Below are 20552 nucleotides of genomic sequence, written 5' to 3'. Positions count from 1 at the left end.
CTGCTCCCGCCATATTCTGTGTAGTGAAGAGGTGAGTGTCAGGCGGCGGTTGAACCTCGCTTTGCCCCGAAAAAAAGACGGAGGAAGAGGGAAAAGAGGACTGGTAGGCAGTGGTGGGAGGACAGGGGTTGGCATAGAGGACACCCTCTATGGTTAGTAGGGAATCCCGGCAACAGCGGCTGGGAAATGGTACTGGAAGCCGGAGAGCAGAAGCATGCCATGCTGGTGTTCATGAAGAAGGGCGGGAGTGAAGAGGAAAGTGTTTGAGGACGATGTATGAAGAGGACACAGAGGATGAAGAAGAGGCCAGCATTCCAACATGGCTGTAGGATGTGGGTTTGGGTCGAGCAGGTCGGAGGAAGAGTGCTGTGTGGACACGCCAAGTCGGAGTGGGTCAGTGGGAAACATGGCATGAAGGTCACCCAGATTCTGACCAGCTTGCTGTGTAGGAGGTGCTGCGACCTGCTTCCAAGAGAGGGGGGAGGAGTCATGTGACCCCGGGCACCCACACAAGGCAGGGTTCAGCCCCATGGGGTGGGAACCCAAAACCGGGGCTTAAGGAAGACCCCGGGGTAACTCCCGGTTGTACCGGTTGAGGTGGAGGTCCGGGTTGGGCGCTAGGCTGTTTGGGATGATCCGGACTACTTCCATAAATTTCCGTTTCAAACTTTGAACATCCACAGACGATGCAAGAGTCCGTTGCTGAGCTGCTCGTGTTGGGTCAGGGTTTCTGGATGGATTCTAGCTGCTCCAGTGTTCGGAAGTGTTTGCTGACGATGGTAATTCGCTCGCCACAGGAAACGGGGTCCTTGTTGCTCTGGAATTCTCGTAGCAGCTGGGGCTGTCTTGGGGCGAAGGAAGGGCGAGGCGGAGCCTCGGGAGGGATAAACGTTTCGGTCTCCTGAGGAGATGCCGACCATTAACTGACAGAATGCAAGTGGAGGGCCCAACTTCCTCTGTGAGAAAGAAAAAGGTTTTTGTTATTTTTTTATGTCGGTGTAGACTACTTGGTAAAGCTCTGGTATGGTCACCGAAAAACGATTGTACAGTCAACACCCCAGGTAAAGGTTAATCCATCAACAATCAAAACTGTAGTCTGATCAAAGTAGAGGTCGAGGACACCCCCTGGTGACTACTGAAGGCTATGCCACAGAGTGTGGCAGGATCCTTGTTATAGAGAACAGGACTAAAACACTCCGGCCCACGACAGACCTCTAGAATCATGTGAAACAGATGCCCAAAAAGACAGTCTTCAAAGCAAGAGCTTTTTTCTTTGGGAAAAAACGTGCACTGATGAACTGTGCAAAAAATTATACTGCCGCGTTCAAGTAAGAATTTCCAGACTTCATTCTTGGAAAATAGAAATATTATTGCATAGCATATCCTCAACTGCAAGATAATGGTACACTGACATTGGTTTTTTTCAAACCATTTTCCTTTATGTCAGCCAAAAGGAAATGACGTCTGAAAAATGAACAATCTAGTAAAATTGAGTCAAAATTTGCCTGAAGATTTATGCCAGACTGCGAAGAACTGCTAATTAACAATAAGTAAATTAGACACCTCTTGAAGCTGTGGCTCCTCCTTTCGTGTGCGTCTTGGCTTTCACAGGAACGGATGGGCGAAGTGGATCCCTCCAATCATTGGTCTTGTATGTATGTGCCTGCAAACACCAACACCATGCCAGGAAGATATATAAGTGAATAAACCTTACCAACTCCCAGTGAAAAGGAACCCCCTTGCACTTGTCTTCTGGAACTGAGTACCTTTTTGATCCTCTGATAACGTGAATACTCTCTCTCCTGCACCGATTCCGTGCTTGGACATCCGTGCTGTCTGTTGGAACCTGGGGCACAATATTTGCAATGCAGGGATATAAAAACCATGAAGAAACCAAACTGGGAGACCTTAAACATAGCAGAGAAATAGCAGGGATTACAGTGAAGCGTCTGTACCAGTGGGGGTGACGGATGCGCTGCACGTAAACTCCGTCCTGTTTTGCATGTAGTTGACTGGGAATCCCGCGCTTGAACTGGGGACACTCATGGGTACCCTGTCGGGGCCTCCATGGGAATGGGTGTGGAACTGAACTGGCCTCACACTTGCAACTGGTTTCTCTTTGCTAAATGTGGAGTGGGCCGCCTGACGAGGAAGGTTTAGATGATGCGAACACATTTAAAAACACTCTTAAAAACTGAAAGGCACTACTTTGAGGTTTTCTGTGGTTGGACCCACCAGTTCCCTCTGGGCTGAAGGCGGGAATATTGGTGAGTCTCTGGTCACTACAGCTGGGTAGTAAATGTGCGTAAGAGGGCCGCTGATATGGCAACAGAATGCCCGCTTCTCAATCTTCATAGCTATCTTTATCTTGGCTGCTCTCTTTTCCCGCTTTGGTCATTTTCAAATCCTTGCGGTCCATCCAGAAGAGACATCGTGACTGGAACTGGTTGCTGGTATGGAAAACAGACAGATATTAGCATAGGCGACTGATGACCTAGAAGGTAATATTAGCACTCTAATAAGGTTACACCTTATAATTCATATTCTACTTCACCCGTTGATTTAGATTGTGTCTGAAACATTCCATTTACATAAATGTTTGCTTATGAAATTCTGATAAAAATTCACTTATGTGACGGGATGCTCCAGTAAGGTTATGAAGAAATGTGATCATTACCTATTAAAATATTTCATAAGCTCACACCATAGTAGGGGATCAACATTTTGCCAGAATACCTTAATTTGGACACTAAATAGCTGATGTTAATACAGATAGATATATTATGTTACATGATTGGATGTTCCAGTAGGTAAACGAAGAAACGTAAGCTCAAGAGCCAGTTAATATTAGATGAGCTCACACACTAGTTTGATTCCATAATTTTGCCAGAAATAGACAGGTGTTAGTACATGACTGGACGCTTCCATGAAAAAGAAAAAAAAACTAATTCAGATTCATGGATCTAAGCTCATGCAATATTAGGATACAGAATTTTTACCAGAATAGTTGATTACGCCAACAGTACCTTGTGTGGAATAAAAGATCAAAATGAGCTTACATGACTTTAACGCTCCAGGAAGGCTACAGAGCTATGTTGGTACAACCTAATTAATATTCATAAGCCAAGTCTACACTGTAGAAGGATTCAGAATTTTTTGAATTTGTAAAAATGGTTGCAAATCAGAGAGCTCCATGAAGTTTACAAAGCAATGTCAAAAGTGACTTGATACTCATACACAAAGCCTGCACCACTGTAGCATTCAAAATGTTGCCTGAATGGCTGAATCTGTACAACAGAAGCTGGTATTGATTACAGATAGAAATTAGCGTACATGAAGTTGCACAGCTTTGTAAACAAACTAATTACCATTCATAAACTAAGCCTAAACCATAGTAGGATTCAGATTAGGGCTGAATTTTGTGATTTAGATAAATGGCTGCAAAAGTTTACGAATCAACAGCAACACAGCCTGATTAATATGCATGAGCTAAGCTTTCAAACCGTATGATTCAGAATTTTTGTGGCATAGAATTCACTATTCCAGAATTGTATTTGGAATAGTAACATTTTAAAACAGAGTAATTACCTTGGTTAAGAGGTGTGGATATAACAGGCAGGCTTGTTTAATCACAATTTTCTATGTAAATGGCCTAGGGACCAGCTCTGATTGGCTGGGACCAAAGGGGCTCCTCCTCTACAAAGTGCAACCAGTGACTCCACTTCCTGTCCGGTGGTGAAGGTGAGGACAGGGTTCAAATCATCCACGACTCGATCTATTCAACAAGGCAATCATAATGTCAGATCTGTTTTTGCATGAAGACATAAAACAATCCCAGACCTTCCTCTCTTACCAGACATGCCCTGCTTGGACACCTGCCGGTCGTAGATCTTCTTCTCCAGTGTGAAGTCACACACCAGCCTATAGATGTGGCAAGGCTTGCGCTGGCCATAGCGATAGACCGCGACAGACAGTTGAGCGTCGTGACATGGATTCCACGACGGTCGAAAACCACCACTGCGATTCGCACCGCTCAGATTCACCCCCAAACAACCAGCCCTGCAAATACAGCACCTGTCAGCCCAACCTCATCATTTCCTCACTATTTGTGGCATATATTTGCAATCAAGTTCACCTGGTGTGACAGGCAGGAAGACCCAGGTTGGTTGTTTGCCGGGTCATTAAACTGGTTGCTGAGTCTTTCTCTCTCTGAAGCCGATTGTGCTCCCCATCCAACCCTGCACAAGAGACAAAAATGCAGTGAATTTAACAAAAAAAATATACCCTAAACCACCAGAAACCTCAGGCAGAGATGATCTATAGAACGCAGAAATGAAAATTAATTAAAATGCGTTTAATAATGGTCTGTAGAAAAAGTTAGTGAGAGAAAAGTGAAAATTGCTAAAATATTTGAATCACTATTATATTAAGATTTTTCAGATATTTAGATATAATAAAAATTTAAACCACACAATAAATTTTAAAAATGCTTAAATTATACTTAAAATTACATGATATTACAAATTTATTACTATTATTATTATTATTCATATTCTTAATAGAAATTATAAGGACAGTTTATAACACTTTTTTCCCCTTAACACAGTATTAAACAAGCTTTTAAAATAAAGCTGCCTTTATTTAATCATTTTTAAATATATTTATAAATATATTTTTGAATTATTATTATTATATTTTATTTCTAAATTTTTTAAAAACATTACATTTCAACACACTATAATATATCATTACACAATAGAATAACACAACTTACCGTTTCTTTCGCGACAGTGTAAATAAGTCTTAAAATATATAGCTGAAAATTTTGTTAATAAATAAATAAATTTTTTTTAATCTTTTTTTTTTTTTGTATAGTTTGAGTTTTTCTTTTTTGTGTGCTTTAAATTAAACTAAATGAAACTGAGAAATGTTTTGCCTTAGCAACTAGCTGAAATAACATAAGCTGCAGTTTTAATATTTCATATTATTTCAGTAAACGTTTATTTACATTTATTTATCTTTTTTATGGTTTTAGTTTTAGTATTACCAACCCTGGTCCTCGGCAATCAGAAAACGTTTAAAAACTCACTGTAGTAATTGACGTTCCGGACCCAGTTGTGCATCCCAGTTTCTGTTTGGATCGGCATGGGCCTCCGACTCAGGAAATCTTCCATAACCCGTGACGTTGATAAACTCTGACTGCAAGAATCAACACACAGATAAATAACCAGTGTAAGCATTGATGTAAATGCAACAGCATGGCTGACAGTTCAGGATGCTTAAGGAGAGATTACAGAAAAAGGCAAACATCTGTAGACTGTCACACGGAAAAGCGAAACCCTTCCCACCTGAAAAACAAGTATTTTAATCTCCTCGTTTTTTACACTCTAATACAATTAAGTGGAAAAGCAGAACCATCTTGGCAGAGTCTCCAGAAACACCCGTCTGGGTAGTTGGTCATGATGTCCGTTTTGCCTAAAAAAAAATACAAAAAAAACACAAAAATGTTCAAAAAATGCACAAAAAACACAACAAAAAAAACACAACAACCACAAACATCCAAAAAAAAAATATTCAAAGTTCATACCAAATTTGGGAAGAAAATGTATTGCGAGCCACTGAAGTCAGTCACACACATGTAAAACAACACAGTGCCCACTTTTCTCTCCTGAAACATGCATCCAACATACATTCATTTAAATTAAATCACAGCCTTTGTGTTTTGATAGTCACAACTATTCATTTACTGTGTTCCCCACAAACGTTTTTACAACCATTCATATGTGATGACTTGGTTGGCCCCTCCTGAGTAAGGGGTTCAGGGGTTCCCATAGCAGTCCTCTTGCTGTTGGCCGGGGTCGGACGACCTTGCCCTTTATTCCCTGGTGCAGAGCGCGCGTCCCGCTGGTGGAGCTGAGGTCATCCAGGTCAAGATCCTGCTCATTTGGCCAGATTTTCCCTTCTGCAGAGCTTCGTACAAAACACTCCGGATGATCCAGATCTACGGGGGACGCACAAAAAATGAGTTATAAGCACTACATAGCTACTATATAGCAACACATCTGTCTGTGAGGTGCAAGTACCTTGCAGCAAAAAAAGAAAGCTTTAAGAGGGTTTGAGTCCCAAGCCATCCGGAGTTTCCCGCCTCCCTGAAGCGGTTCATAACTCCGTAATAGAGCGCCCTCTGCAGACGAGACAGTCGTACCAGGATCACGTGCTCCTCTTTCGCAGGCAGCTGATTGGCGAAGAACATCATGACCTCGTCTGGGGCAGATACAAAAACAGTTCAGCTTCATTTTTTTGGTGTCAAAATGAACGGTCCAATCCCAAACGCACAAAAACGAGGACGCCATTTTCATTCTGCACCAAAACCAGTCCTTAAAAGATACATTTACTTGAAAAAGCAAAAATTGTGCACTAAGTAAGACTCATTTTCAAGACATTTACTTCTCTCAGAAAATGTACTTTGCTTATAGAAAAAATAATAATAAGCATGTAATAATTAAATAATAAATATAAACCATAATATTCAATAATAATAAAAAACAAGCAAAACCTAAACTTAAATATTGAATAAACAATAATTTGTAAACAAAAATAAATTCTAATCACAACAATAATAAATGTAATATTAATCAATAAAATCAATTCTATAGTATAAAGGTATGTAAACAATAATAAATATATAAATTCTAACAAATATTCATTAAAATTCAATATTCCATATTACAAATTATAACAACAACAACAACTAAAATACATCCACAATAATGTAAACAATCATACACATTCAATAATTATAATAATAAACATTATATACATATATAAACAGCAACAAAAAAATAATAGTAAAATACATCATTTGTAAGCAATAATAAATATTTAATAATAATAATATTAATAATAATAATAATAATAGATCAATATGAACAAATTTTAATAATGACTATGTTAAACACCTAATATAATGTTTAATTAAATAAGTATTCATTACTATTATTACAAGTAATCATAAAAATAGTAAATAATACATTTAAAATTAATGTAATTAATAAGAAATATTTCATAATGACGTCAATACTAATACTACTACTTAATGATGATAAAATTACAGAACTATTTAATAATAATCATGAAAAAGAATGTTCAATTATAATGTTAAACAATAATAAACATATTTATTCATAACTGTTAGGACTCATGAAATCTGAATAATGTTTTTTATTTTAATTTAATTACTATGACTCTGAACAATTACAAGAAGTATGTATATTAATAGACAATTAACTAGTTTTAATTAACAATACACAAACAAGTTAATATAATAAATATTTAATAAGAAATGTAATATTAATACTCAATAATAAAAATGACAAAAATAATAAGTACAAGGCATGAAATTAAAACATCCCATTTTCAAAAATACAATTAACCAAACAAAAATAAAATAATTAATAAATAATATTTCATAATAATTACTCACCTTTGCACGAGCCCACCACAGACTGTGCAGGAAGTGACTCCTGTAAGTCTCTGAGCTTGGACGTCCTGCCCCCCCGCGGAGTGCTGTCTATACACTGGCCGTTCAGAATGGGCCGCTCGAACATGTTACTGAACTCCTGCCGCGTACCGAGGAAATCGGGCCGGACGAAATCCACCATGCACCAGTACTCGATCAGGTTATTTTGCCAGAGGTATCCGGTCAGAACACCCTCCGCCGAGCGACCGATGTTCTTCTTCAGGGCCTGCGACTGTGCTTGGCGTGGCAGTTTTTGATGACGGTGGCCCTCATCACATATGACGACATCCGGACCGGTCGCGACAGCGCTCTTTCACATCCCTGAAGACCACAGGACACCACGAAAACTCATTATAGATCATAACCAGAGTAAATTGCCATAACATCATTTCACTCGCAAATCCCCACCCACGACCTTTCATGAGCTCCTGCTTGACGGTCCTCCTCATCCAGGTCAAATATTTACAGTTCCTGCGGGTTTCTTGGACTTCCTCTTGCGGCCGGTCACAAAGCTCTTTTTGAGAGACAGTAGGCGGTACATCTCGTATCCCATTAGCAGCACCCCACCTCCACGAGTCCAGTCCTCCACCACCTTGGCCCGGGCCACCGTGGTTCTGGTCCAGATGCAAGAAATACATTTACGTTTCAGCAGATGCAAAAAAAGCCACCTGCAGTGCATTTAAGGTATGCATTTTATCAGTATATGTGACCCTTGCGACGATCCGCTCGCACCACTGAACACTACCACTCTAATCAAGGATCCCAAACATACTAGTGAGAGATTCTATTGTCATCTTTTGTTGGTAAATCTCACAAAAACTAAATAAAAAAGTAACTTCAAAATTTAAAAACAAGGATTATATTTGCCATAAAATAATATCTAGGCTACAGTTTTATTTGAGACCAAGTTTTAATTGTAATTCATGAAAATTAAGCACATTTTCTCTCCAAATTTATTACTGTAATGTGTTTCATATCCATTTTTTTTGTAATTAACAAATAAGTCTTATTATAATAAATATATTAAATGTTTCATACAATACATACAACAACTATAAGCAAAAATGATTTTATTTACATTTTTTTGTTATTATCATTAATAAGAGATTTATTATAATCATTTAATTACATAACATATAAATAACAAACATTTAATAATAAAAATATTGAATTTGTCATAATATTGTAAATTATATATTATTACTTGAAATACTTTTATATATACCCCTTATTATTACAATTATACAATAGTTTATTAAAATATATGTTGGTTTTTTATTAACTAGCACTGATTAATTTAATAATAAATAATAATGATCTATTATAATTATATATGTAAATAAAATAATTATAATAATCATCCTATTACAGTAATATATATTTAAAAATATTATATTATTACTTTCATATTATATTCTTTAATTAATGGCACTGGAATTACTGCAATGAAAACTGAGGGCAGAAATGTGCTTTTGCAAATGACATGTTCTTGTCTGTTTTTGTGAGATTCCCCCTCTTTGGAGTGCAAATAAGAGGAAGTGCAGCGTTCATACTTGTGCTCATCATTGAGGATGTGAACCTTAAAGGTTCGAGGTAAAGCCTGAACTGGATCCGTGTCGGGGGGAAGGGACTCAGCAGCAGGCAGCCAGAGATTAAACTCAGCCAACCAGTTCTGTAGTGTATTCACCTGGAGGAGAGAGGACACATGAGACACAGACCTCTCTGACAGAGAGAGATACACAATCAGGCGGTCTTTGGTTCTCAGACACTCACAGGTACAATGGCGAGGACAGTTTTGGCTCCAGTGTGCCGCAGCAGGACATCGATAAAGGAGATGACCTGTAGGGTTTTGCCCAGGCCCATGCTGTGAGCCAGAATACAGCCGAAGCCACTGCTGCTCTTATAGCGCTCTAGAGACTCCACCAGGTTATCATACAGGAAACGAATACCACCAATCTGACAGAGAAAGGACGAGACATCGACAGATAGGTTCCATGTCCAAGTGAAATGTGAAAATGCTGTTCATTTCCTAGCAGAACACTGGGTACCTGGTGTGGTTTAACAGCGCGGGCGAGCTGCGGCGCGAGGAACAGGTCCTCCTCGTCTCCAGGATGGTTGATATTGACCAGCACCCTTCCCTGGGCGTCCGGTTGATTGATGCTGTCGTTCACATGAGACCCGCTGCTCTCCTCCTCCGTAACCGGGAGTGACAGAGCGATCCTCGTTTGTTGTCTTCCTCGCTGCTTATCCGCAGGGCTCTCTTCATCACCTGAACTCAATTCGATCACATCTGGAGGAGCACAAATGAACATCAAGATACCTCAACCACAATTTGCTTCTTAAGAAAATATATTTTGCCTACATTACATACATATATATATATATATATATAACATTTATAGACACATTTTAATATATTTTATAAACAAAATCTATATAGCTATACATGCGCACACACACACACACACACACACATCAGTAATCTCAAAGAAATGATGAAATTTTAATAATAATGATATATGTAATATATATATAAAAAATTAAATTTATTATAACAATACATTCATGATAATTTACATATATATTATTGCTAATATTGAAACATATTTATATATATATATATATAAATATATAAATTAATTATCATTTAACACACAAAATAAATGTAATTAATTTTTAAATAATTTGTATAAAAAATGTTGTTTATAAACTCTTCTAACAAAATAATTATATTTTTAAACAACCAACTGCATCACATTATGCATACACATTATATTTTACACACATACAGACATATAAAGAAAATCATTATATATAAATAGTATATATATATAAATATATATATATATAGTATAGATAAATATGCATCATATTATATATATATATATATATAAAATATATATTATTGTTATTATATTAAACATTTATTATAATACATATTAAATAATAATTACATAACATATCCGCAAACAATAAATGTTTACTAAAAATATGTAAATAATTGTATATAAATATCATATTAATTACATGTTTAATGTTATTGGTATTATTAAACATTTATCATAGTATATTTTACATAATAATTACTATAAACGTAAATAAATGTTTACTAAAAATAATAACATGTAAATAATTGTTTAATGATAATAAAAATGAAAAAGATAAGACTTGTTTTTAAGACTTGATTCAAAACATGTTTTGAGTTTATAAGATATACAAGTTAAATAGTATAAAAATAATAATTAAAACATGTAAATAAGAAAAATGTAATAATGCAATAATGTAAATTATAAATTATACTGTACTACTAATAATACTTGACTTTACCATCTCTGCGGGCAGGGAGCTGAGGGGGGCGGAGCTTCTTTAGCCTCACCCTCGTCTCCGCTGCTGTCCAGACAGATCACTTCCTGTTTGGGACCTGGCGCTGCAGTAGATAGATCTGACAACGGTGACACAACGCAACAAATTAACTAACTACAATACCAACAATTCTGCAGAGGAAGAGCGGGCGGCAAAAGCCAGCCTCACCTGCGTGAAGGGGGAAGTCTTTCCTCTGCTGTTCGAGACGCCGCCGTCGCTCGAGCTCCTCCTGCTGGGCAGCTTTGGTTCCCGCTTCCAGCTGGTGCTCCTTAAGAAGCTTCCTGCGAGCCGGAAGGGAGAGATGCAATTAGCAAGAAGACAAATGATTGTAACATATGATGTAACATACATGCTCAACATTCACACTAGGGCTGTCAAAAGAAATATTCGAATTTCGAATATTCGTCGAATTTAAAATAAAATCCACATTTGAATGCAAAAATGATTTTAGGTGTGCGTTAAGGAGGCTGCCTTATCAGTGGCGCACAAGATGTGATGACGATGTAAGTGTCATTGCAGTTAATGTTTTTGCTAGCCTATCCAGTTAAAGCCACTAGATGTGGCGCTGCTTTGTTAATCACAAATATTGCGGGAAAAGAGAACATCAATCCGGAGAAGATCAAAACTTCAAAACTGAAACCAAGCCGTTCACACAGAAAGCATATTTCGTGCATTTTCTAGAGGGACATCTATCACCGTTGCACTCACGTCTCGCACAAGAGAACCGCATGTTTGGAAAGCCATGTAAAATTAATGCAAGTTCAATTTTGATAAAGCATATCCTGCAACTCGTGTTTTTAAATGAAAAATATCTTTGTGATATCTTTGTGATTGTACTCTGTTCATCTGGCTTTTCGGCCCTTTGTATTAAACTATACATACATACATACATACATGATGCTGTTTTGATTTAAACAGTTGTTTAAGCAACTTAATTAATTATAATTGGTTTATAAACATTATGCACTTTTTTTCATGGCTAGTCATGTTATCTTATGCTCAATGCGTCTTCTTGTGGCCACAGGAGAAAAGCCAAAAGCTTTTCTTTATCCTATCTGAAATTATGCATTTTGAATTCGAATAGAATTTGAAATTTGATCATATTTAAACAGAAAATTCTAATTTAGTTTTTCAGCCATTTTGACAGCCATAATTCACACAGAGCGTTTTTTTGGCCCAATGAGATTTCAGTGATTGAATCTACCCAGATTATGACCAAAATAGAAACCGAGAGACAATACTTCCATTTGTGAGATGCTTATGGTGTCTGGTTAGCATTAAAAAGACAGGATTAAATAGAGTCGGAAGTAAAACTTCTTACTTCTCCATAGGGAACTTCATTTTTAACAATAACTTATAAGCCTTTATAGACAGACCTGTTGTGAGCTATGAGGTTATTAATGCTTTTAAAGCCATCTATTTGCATTATTTCGACTAATAACAGCTGTGTTTAACAGCTGAATATGTGGTGAAAAACTACATTACCCATTATGAAATACAGAAAGTTCCACCAGAGACTTGTGATGTTATACTGTGACAACCTTGTGAGAATCGCAAGCGTTTTTTGTATTACAGCTTTTCTGAAATGTTGTTTAAATACACAAATTAAGCTATATCTAATTAAATATGCACTCATTTGCATAATTCTTCCAGAACGTTGGACAAAGCTAGGTTCAAAATAGATTTTACTGACATATTAGAGTCAAAGGTTTTTACTGAAGGGATTTTGGATATCTCTATTTATCACATAAATGACAAAACACTGTCAACAGCTAGAAAATACACATTTTAACCATGTTTTTAGGAGTAAAATGTTGTATAAAACCCAAGTGAATGATATACGAGCAAACCCCTCAGTAAATTCCTTCAGAATATAGATGGGGATAAAGGTTTAAGTTTTGGTGTATGTAAGTGCTACTGAAGTGGAGGAAAATTAAAAACATTTTTTTAGATAAAACGGCCTTTAAATTATGTATTGTAACTTAAATCAACAGACTCAAATAGATAAACTGCAAACAACATGTTATGAAAAGCCAAATAACACAAAAACTGAAAACAAAACAATGCTTTTGTTTGTAGTGTCCGAACTAAAAAATATTGTTTCTACATATAGTTGTATATTTCACAAGTTTTTAATTCAATTACATGATTCACGATGCTTCATGGGATTGTAGTTCTTTCCCTCATTAAAGCCGTACACTTTACACTGTCTTGTACTTTTATTTTTTATTGCTTTGATGCTTCAAAACAAAGACTGGAAGATTGTGATTATAAGCCACACTTTGCAGCATGGCTCATTAATGCTTTAACGAAAACTTTTTGAAAAATTCAGACAAAAAAAAAAAAAAAAAAAAAAATTTCCTCATCAAAAAAAGATAAAAAAAAAAGTGGGCAGGAACTAATGCATAATCATTAAATCAAGCTGAATACCGGATGTTCCTCCTCAAGTGAGCAGGTTTAGAGGTTTTGGACTTCTTCTTCTTGGAGTTGCTGTTGGCAGACGTGTTGCTGCGGCTGTCCGGGCTGGATGGGGGTTGAGAGCCGGGCCGTGATGACGTCCGTGAGGTGGACGAGGGCTGGGAGGCGGGTCGGGAGGAGGGCTCAGGGCTGGAGTCTCTAGACATCGGTGAGGTAGGTGCCGGGCTGGTCAGATCTCTTTGATCCTCGGCCTCCAGGCTCTCAAGCTGGTCTGTTGAGAGGAAATACCAAGCACTCAACAACTGATTCACAGATTGAAAACTGAGTGCACACATTAGTGGCGATGCCAGACAGAAGCATATAAACATGCCTTAATTAGGGCCCTATAAAATCAGTTTTATTTTTTTCCAAATTCCGTTTTTTTCCATTTTAATTTTTCTGGACTCCTTTTTAATGAGTCATGAAACTTATACAATTTAACATCAATTTATTAAAAGTTTAACAAAATTACATGTTTAGGGCCCTATGAAATGTTTTATTTTTTTCTCACATTATGCTTTATTGTTACCAAAGTCTGTTTTATAGCATGTCCAATTATTTGAATGCATAAAAACTATTTATTCTAACAATAGCCTTATGAATTGTTTTTTTTTTCTCAGAAATTCTGTGTTGTGCATCAGAGCGGCTCCTCAGCACTGATGAATCGAATGTTTTGAGATGAAGGTGTGGCACCAGTGTGGATTTTCACTGTACTTCTCAATTACAGATACTACATCTTGGAAGTATGAACCAAATAATAATTTTCACCGGAATAATTTTTCATCTGAACAAGTAAAATGTCTGCCACTTTTGTTCCGAACTGAGAGAATAACAAAAAAAAAAAACATTACAATAAATCGCGCAACCAATATTAGTTATGATCATGTCAAACCGTGCAAATTATTTGTTTTATTTTGTTCTCAAATTGTTAATGTTAAGAACACCAGCATTGCATGACTTTATGTATTAGCTTTATCTGTAGATTTCAATTTCTGTACAGTCTAATCTCTAATTGTCACACCATTCGAATTTCATATAAATAAATCCTTTGGACCTTTCTGGAATACAATAATAAGTGATCTGCCACCTGCAGCATCCACACATGTAATATATACTAGCCAGGACTCCTTTTTTATGTATACAGACGTGACGTAATGATGCAAAGACGAACGGCAAGCTTGTATTTCCTGCGGAAACCTACCAGTACCTCTCAAATTAGAACACGTTATTACAAGCTTACCGGTGTGAACCGGGCGAAGGTAAGCAGATAGTTTTAAACACTGATTGGTTATGTGCTTGCTCAAAAATTGATTTTCGATCATTTATAAACAAAAAAAGTTACGGACTGGCGTTTTAATGAAAATTCGACAAACTTTCTTTTTTTGGCAAACAAAGGGGATTTACTAATAAAATTAAAACATGGCAAAAATAGTGTTATTATTCCTTAAAAAATTATGTTTTAATAATTTTAATCAAAGTAGTAGTACGTACATTCCGTGACAAATTCCGTGACATTCCGTTTTTTACAGTAAGTTCCGTTTTTATGACTGGATTCCACACTTCCATCCACGTTTTCCACATACAACTTCAAACTCAGACAGGTGTTTAGATGAGAAAAATAATGGAAAAAAAAAACTAACAAAAAAAAAAAAAAAAATACCCCCACATCCCATTCCTCACCAACCACACCCATCTCTCCCACCATCCTCTTCCTCCTCCATCTCCTCTTCCTCCTCGCTGTTAAGGCTGGGCTCCAGGTCACTCCCTGAGATCGCCTCTTCTGACATGGTGTCCCCTGGGTCTCCAAGAGCATTACTTACACATCTTCATGTGGACAAAAAATTATATTTTTATTCAGCAAGGATGGATTAAGTCGATCAAAGGTGACAGTAAAGGCATTTATAACATTACAACAGATTTCTATTTCAAATAAATGCAGCTATTTTGAACTTTCTATACATCTAAGAATGCTGAAAAAAAGTACAGCACAATTTCCACAGAAATATGAAGCAAAAAACAACATTGATAATAGTAAGAAACGTTTCTTGAGCAGCAAATCATCATATTAGAATGATTTATGAAGGATTGTGTGACACTGAAGACTGGAGTAATGATGCTGAAAATTCAGCTTCGCAGCACATCAATAAATATATTTTTAAATACATTAAAATTAAAAACAATTTTTCTATTTCATTTAATGTGTTTACTGTATTTTTGATTAAATAAACAGAGCCTCTGCAAACATAGGAGACTTCTTTCAAAAAATATTTTTTAAACATTTTGATATCGTCACCATCTGATAACAGAACTGTTACCTTTCTGTTGTGTATATTTTTCAAAAAATATTAAATGCCAATTAATAAAAAACAGTAACTTACAATTTTAATTATTTTCTGAATTAATTTGTAGAAAATATTGTATATTTAAATGTACTACAGTAAAATGTTGCATTAAGTTAAAATGTTAAATTAATTTTTTTTTTGCAAAGTCTAATATTTGCTTTATATATTTATGTTTCATTAACTACTCTGTTTTCTTTACCATTATTTTGTTCACAACAATTATTATTTATTAGGCCTACTATTCTCTTTACAGAAAAAGAGAACATGCAACAAGCTTTACAGCTATAAAGTGATTCCAAAAATTCATAAACATTCTTTTGCTAGAAAATGACGACATGTTGCTTTCAAGACTGAGTTAATTTATGAACATTTGAATTTGACAATCTGAAAACCTGGTGTTAGAAAGCTACAAAATATATTACCAAATCGAAAAAATTAATTGCAACAATAATGTATAATAGATCACAAAAGATATTGATAATATACATATACAAAATCAATGTATGCAAATACTCCAGTGGCAACACCGAACCGGCCCTAAACCTGTGAATTTATAACTATATTAGCCAAAAAAACATACTGGTCATTTAAAAAAAAAAAAGAGACAAAAAAAAAAATTCAAAATAATAAACAAAAAAAAAAACACAAAAAATTAAATACAAAATTAAACACCATAAAATTAACACAGAATCAAGCGATTCTCAACTCAAATCAAGTCAGGATTCTCAGCTGTAAACAAACATCAGAGCAACAATACAACAAACACCGCAGTTTTAGAAGAAGAGAGAAGGAGAACAAAGAGCCACTAAAGAACTCCAATCAAAAAAAGTGTAAAGAGAAGAAACAGAAAGAACTAGAAGAAGAAGAAAACCGAAGAGGGAGGAGAGGGAACGAGAGATTCAGGCTTCTTACATAAGCGCGGGTTATATAAGAGAAAGCAGTGAGCGGTGTTAATGTAGGCCACGCTGCCGTGACACACTGACACATTCACACAGTACAGCACAGCCTGTTCCAAAACACACACTCGTGCGCTCCACCCCGCACCTGCCTCATCCAGCGCCCGCGGACGCTTAGTGATTTTGGACAGACGGAAACTTTAAGCAAGATCTCAGGCTGTCTAAATAAACCGGATCATTTTTCAGTCTCCGTGAAACACAAAAGAACGGAATTATGTCGTTGTCCCGGATGGTTTTGTCTGTACGATGAAAGTGAATGAGGCCGGATGTAGTCAGGCACCAAAAAAAAAAAAAAAAAAAAAAAAAAACAAAAAAAAAACATAAGTCGTAAAAAAAAAAGTGGGTGTGTGTATGTATGTGTGTGTATATATATATATATATATATATATATATATACACACACACACTACAAGGGACTCAACCTCCAAGTCATTCAGACTATAGTTATAATGTGATTTCTATATACACGTTTGATTCATGACATATATAACACTATTAAGCAATTATATATATATGTGTGTGTGTGTGTGTGTGTGTAAAAATTACAATTTTTACACATTTTATACATACACACTTAAGTCATAGCAGACTATTTTTATGATGTATTTTCTGTATAGTGTTATAATATATACATATTCATAATAAAACTTAATTTATTTGTTGTGTTTGAACTTAATTATGTTTATATATATATATATATATATATATATATATATATATATAAACAACACAATTTAGTTTTATATATATATATATATATATATATATACTAAAAATATATATAAAAATATATATATATATATATATATACACACTTTAATATATATATATATATATATATATAAAATTGTACATATAGTTACATATAATTTTATATCTATCTATCTCTCTCTCTCTCTCTCTCTCGCTCCTCTCTCTCTCTATATATATATATATATATATAATATATATATATATATATATATATATATATATATATATATATATATATATATGTGTGTGTGTATATATATTCTGTAATAATATATATAGATATATATATATATATATAAATAAATATATATACATACATACATACATACATATATATATACACACACACACACATGCATACACATACAAATACAAAATATGTACAAGAAAAAATATTATGTATGACAAAAATATAAATATTTGACAGAAGACAGTAATACGGTTTGGAAATGACATAAAGGGACAGTAAATGATGACAGATCTGTCATTTTTGGGTGAGCCATTACTTTAAGGTTTTTGCAGCTACTCCAACAAAAACAGTAGAAATCAATGACTTTCAGTCAAGGTATGTTAGATGTTATATATATATATATATATAATATATATATATATATATATATATATATATATATATACACACAGCACATACACACACACACAGTACCACATATTAAACATTAAAGCATTATAAACTGGCTGACATCGAGATTTACATAGATAACAAGAACAAAAACAGCCATTAAAGAGCATCTTTTCTATTATAAGACAGATGTGTGTGAAGCTCAGGTAGATTATTCGCGCACCTGCGCTCGTCCTACAAAACCACAAACCCACGTCACCACACCATATACGTATATTGTAAGTATAAGTATATTGTACTATTTCGGCGTCACACATCATATAAAAGTGTTGTAAAGCGCTTCTGTGGACTGAACTGAATGAGGCACCTTTACATAACTGTACTTGGTGACCAGCGGCGCTGCTAACAGATGAAAAACCAGACGGAAAACTCACCTAACTTTCACGACACGACCGCCAGATCTCTTTAGATACGCATATCCAGGTGTTTAGTACGATTTTAAATGCGTGGTGTATAAACCACATCATTATTTGAAGCCTATCGGGCGCGCTAGCTGTTAGAGCGTTAGCATGGGCGGCGATGCTCTCTTTTGTTGACGTTAGCTTCCGCGCTAACTGTGCTCATATACTCCATAATACAAAACACATTATCGCCGCTTAAACAGGCGTGTGTGGCGGTAAACCAGCGTCTTACCTTTTTACACCCTTGTTAGGATCTCCCGGCTGTGTTGCGATTCGTTAAAATTATTACTATTAAATATTTAAGCTAGACCTCACTGATTCTTGTATTTTATCTATCAATTGTGCAGGAGCACCGACTAAACGCCCCCCGAGGCGCACGCACTCAGTCTGAAGGTTCCGCTCTTCACTCGGGCCGGGGCGCTGAATCTCACAGTCTTTCATAATAACTCGGGGTTGCATAAAAGTAAATACACTGAGGTGGCGTGTTGTGTAAATGCCTTGAATAATCCAGACAGATGACTTACAAAAGGAAGTTCGAGACAAGACTGCCTTGAACAATCTTGAACAGCCTTGCTTCCTTACTTTCATCTTTTTTTTCTAGTCTTTCTTGAAATGTATCTTTATAGTATCCATACATTTTGGTGTGTTAAGTACTATATTAAATCACTGCATAAATATAAAATAGTATATATAATGTGACATGTTTTATAAGCATGATAGGATACACATACAGTATTATATAACTTATTATATAATAAGCATACATTTCATGATAGGCTACATGTTATAAAACAGCAATGTTTATGGAAAGGTTGTATTAATGGCAAAAATATTCAGCTAGATTTTACATGTTACTTAAGCCTGTATTGGTATAGATAATATACTATTTTGTCAATATATATATATATATATATATATTTATATATATATATAAATATATAATTATATATTATATATATATATATATAAATTTAAAATATTATTTATATTGATAATAATATCATTATATAATTTATTATAATTTAAAATAATTGTTTATGATATATAATAGGCTATATGTAAAATATTTAGTTGCATTAAAATAAATTATTGATCATGATTTCTTGTATGTTATATAATTTATATAATTAGAAGCAGTTTATAGCATATTATAAAACAGCAAAGTTCAAGAAAAGGTTGTGTAAATACCCCAGTTGCATCTAGATGACTTGGACTTTTTACTTGATTATCATTATTAATGTATATAATTATATAATCTAGAAGGTAATGATATATGCTTTGAATAATGTATCATGTTTTTTTATACAATCCTGTACTATTTTTTGTTTCTTTTTTGTTGTTGCATTTTTAGACTGTATTATTGCAATATATTATTTTGTAATGTATTATGTAATAATATGTACTTTCATTAATTATCATACTTTGTTTACAAAGCCTTTTGACTTTAACATTTTGCATCAAATAACATTATCAAATTTTAAAAATATATTATCAAAATTAAAATAAAAAATTATAAAAAATTAAAAATAATCAAAATATAAAACTTAATATAAAATCAAGAAGCATTTTATGGTAATACTGTATTTAAAGTGCATGCTATTCAGGTTATGTAACTTATTATATAATCAGGAAGCATTTTATGGCATGTTACAAAATAGCAGTGCTTTTAAAACGGTTTCTTATCGTGTAAGACCCAGGAATAATCCAACTAAGACTTTTAAAATGTAAAACTTGTAACTGATTCGTAAATGACAAAATAAAAAATAAAATAAAAAACAAAGAAAGAAAGAAAAAAAGTAGTACCTAGACCTGTAAAACAGTACCTGTATCTAGCCTTTATAATTATTAACTTGTTTATTATTATACTAAACTATATAGATGTCATCACATATTACATATTATAGTAAATGTCTCAAATTGAATTTTTCTTATGCACTATAAGTATTCAATAACTACAAATCACTTGTTGAGATATTTTTGAACAAAACATTATGTATAGTGATGTTTAGGCATAAATAATATCCCACATAAACGGTTTAGATAGAGATATAGGACAACCACATACAGGTACACACACACAAAACAAAAAGCAATAAATGTCAATAAGCGAATAAATAAACT

The 20552-nt window shown here is 34.7% G+C and overlaps 1 pseudogene; it reads right to left on the bottom strand.

Moving 5' to 3' along the window:
* Nucleotides 1-38: 38 nt before the first annotated feature.
* On the bottom strand, nucleotides 39-18872 carry LOC109046887 (annotated as a pseudogene).
* Nucleotides 18873-20552: the final 1680 nt, after the last annotated feature.

Source organism: Cyprinus carpio, chromosome A22 (assembly GCF_018340385.1).
Source record: "Cyprinus carpio isolate SPL01 chromosome A22, ASM1834038v1, whole genome shotgun sequence".
Classification (NCBI taxonomy): domain Eukaryota; kingdom Metazoa; phylum Chordata; class Actinopteri; order Cypriniformes; family Cyprinidae; genus Cyprinus; species Cyprinus carpio.
Note: the sequence above shows the minus strand (reverse complement) of the source record. Positions and strands in the feature narration are given on the sequence as shown.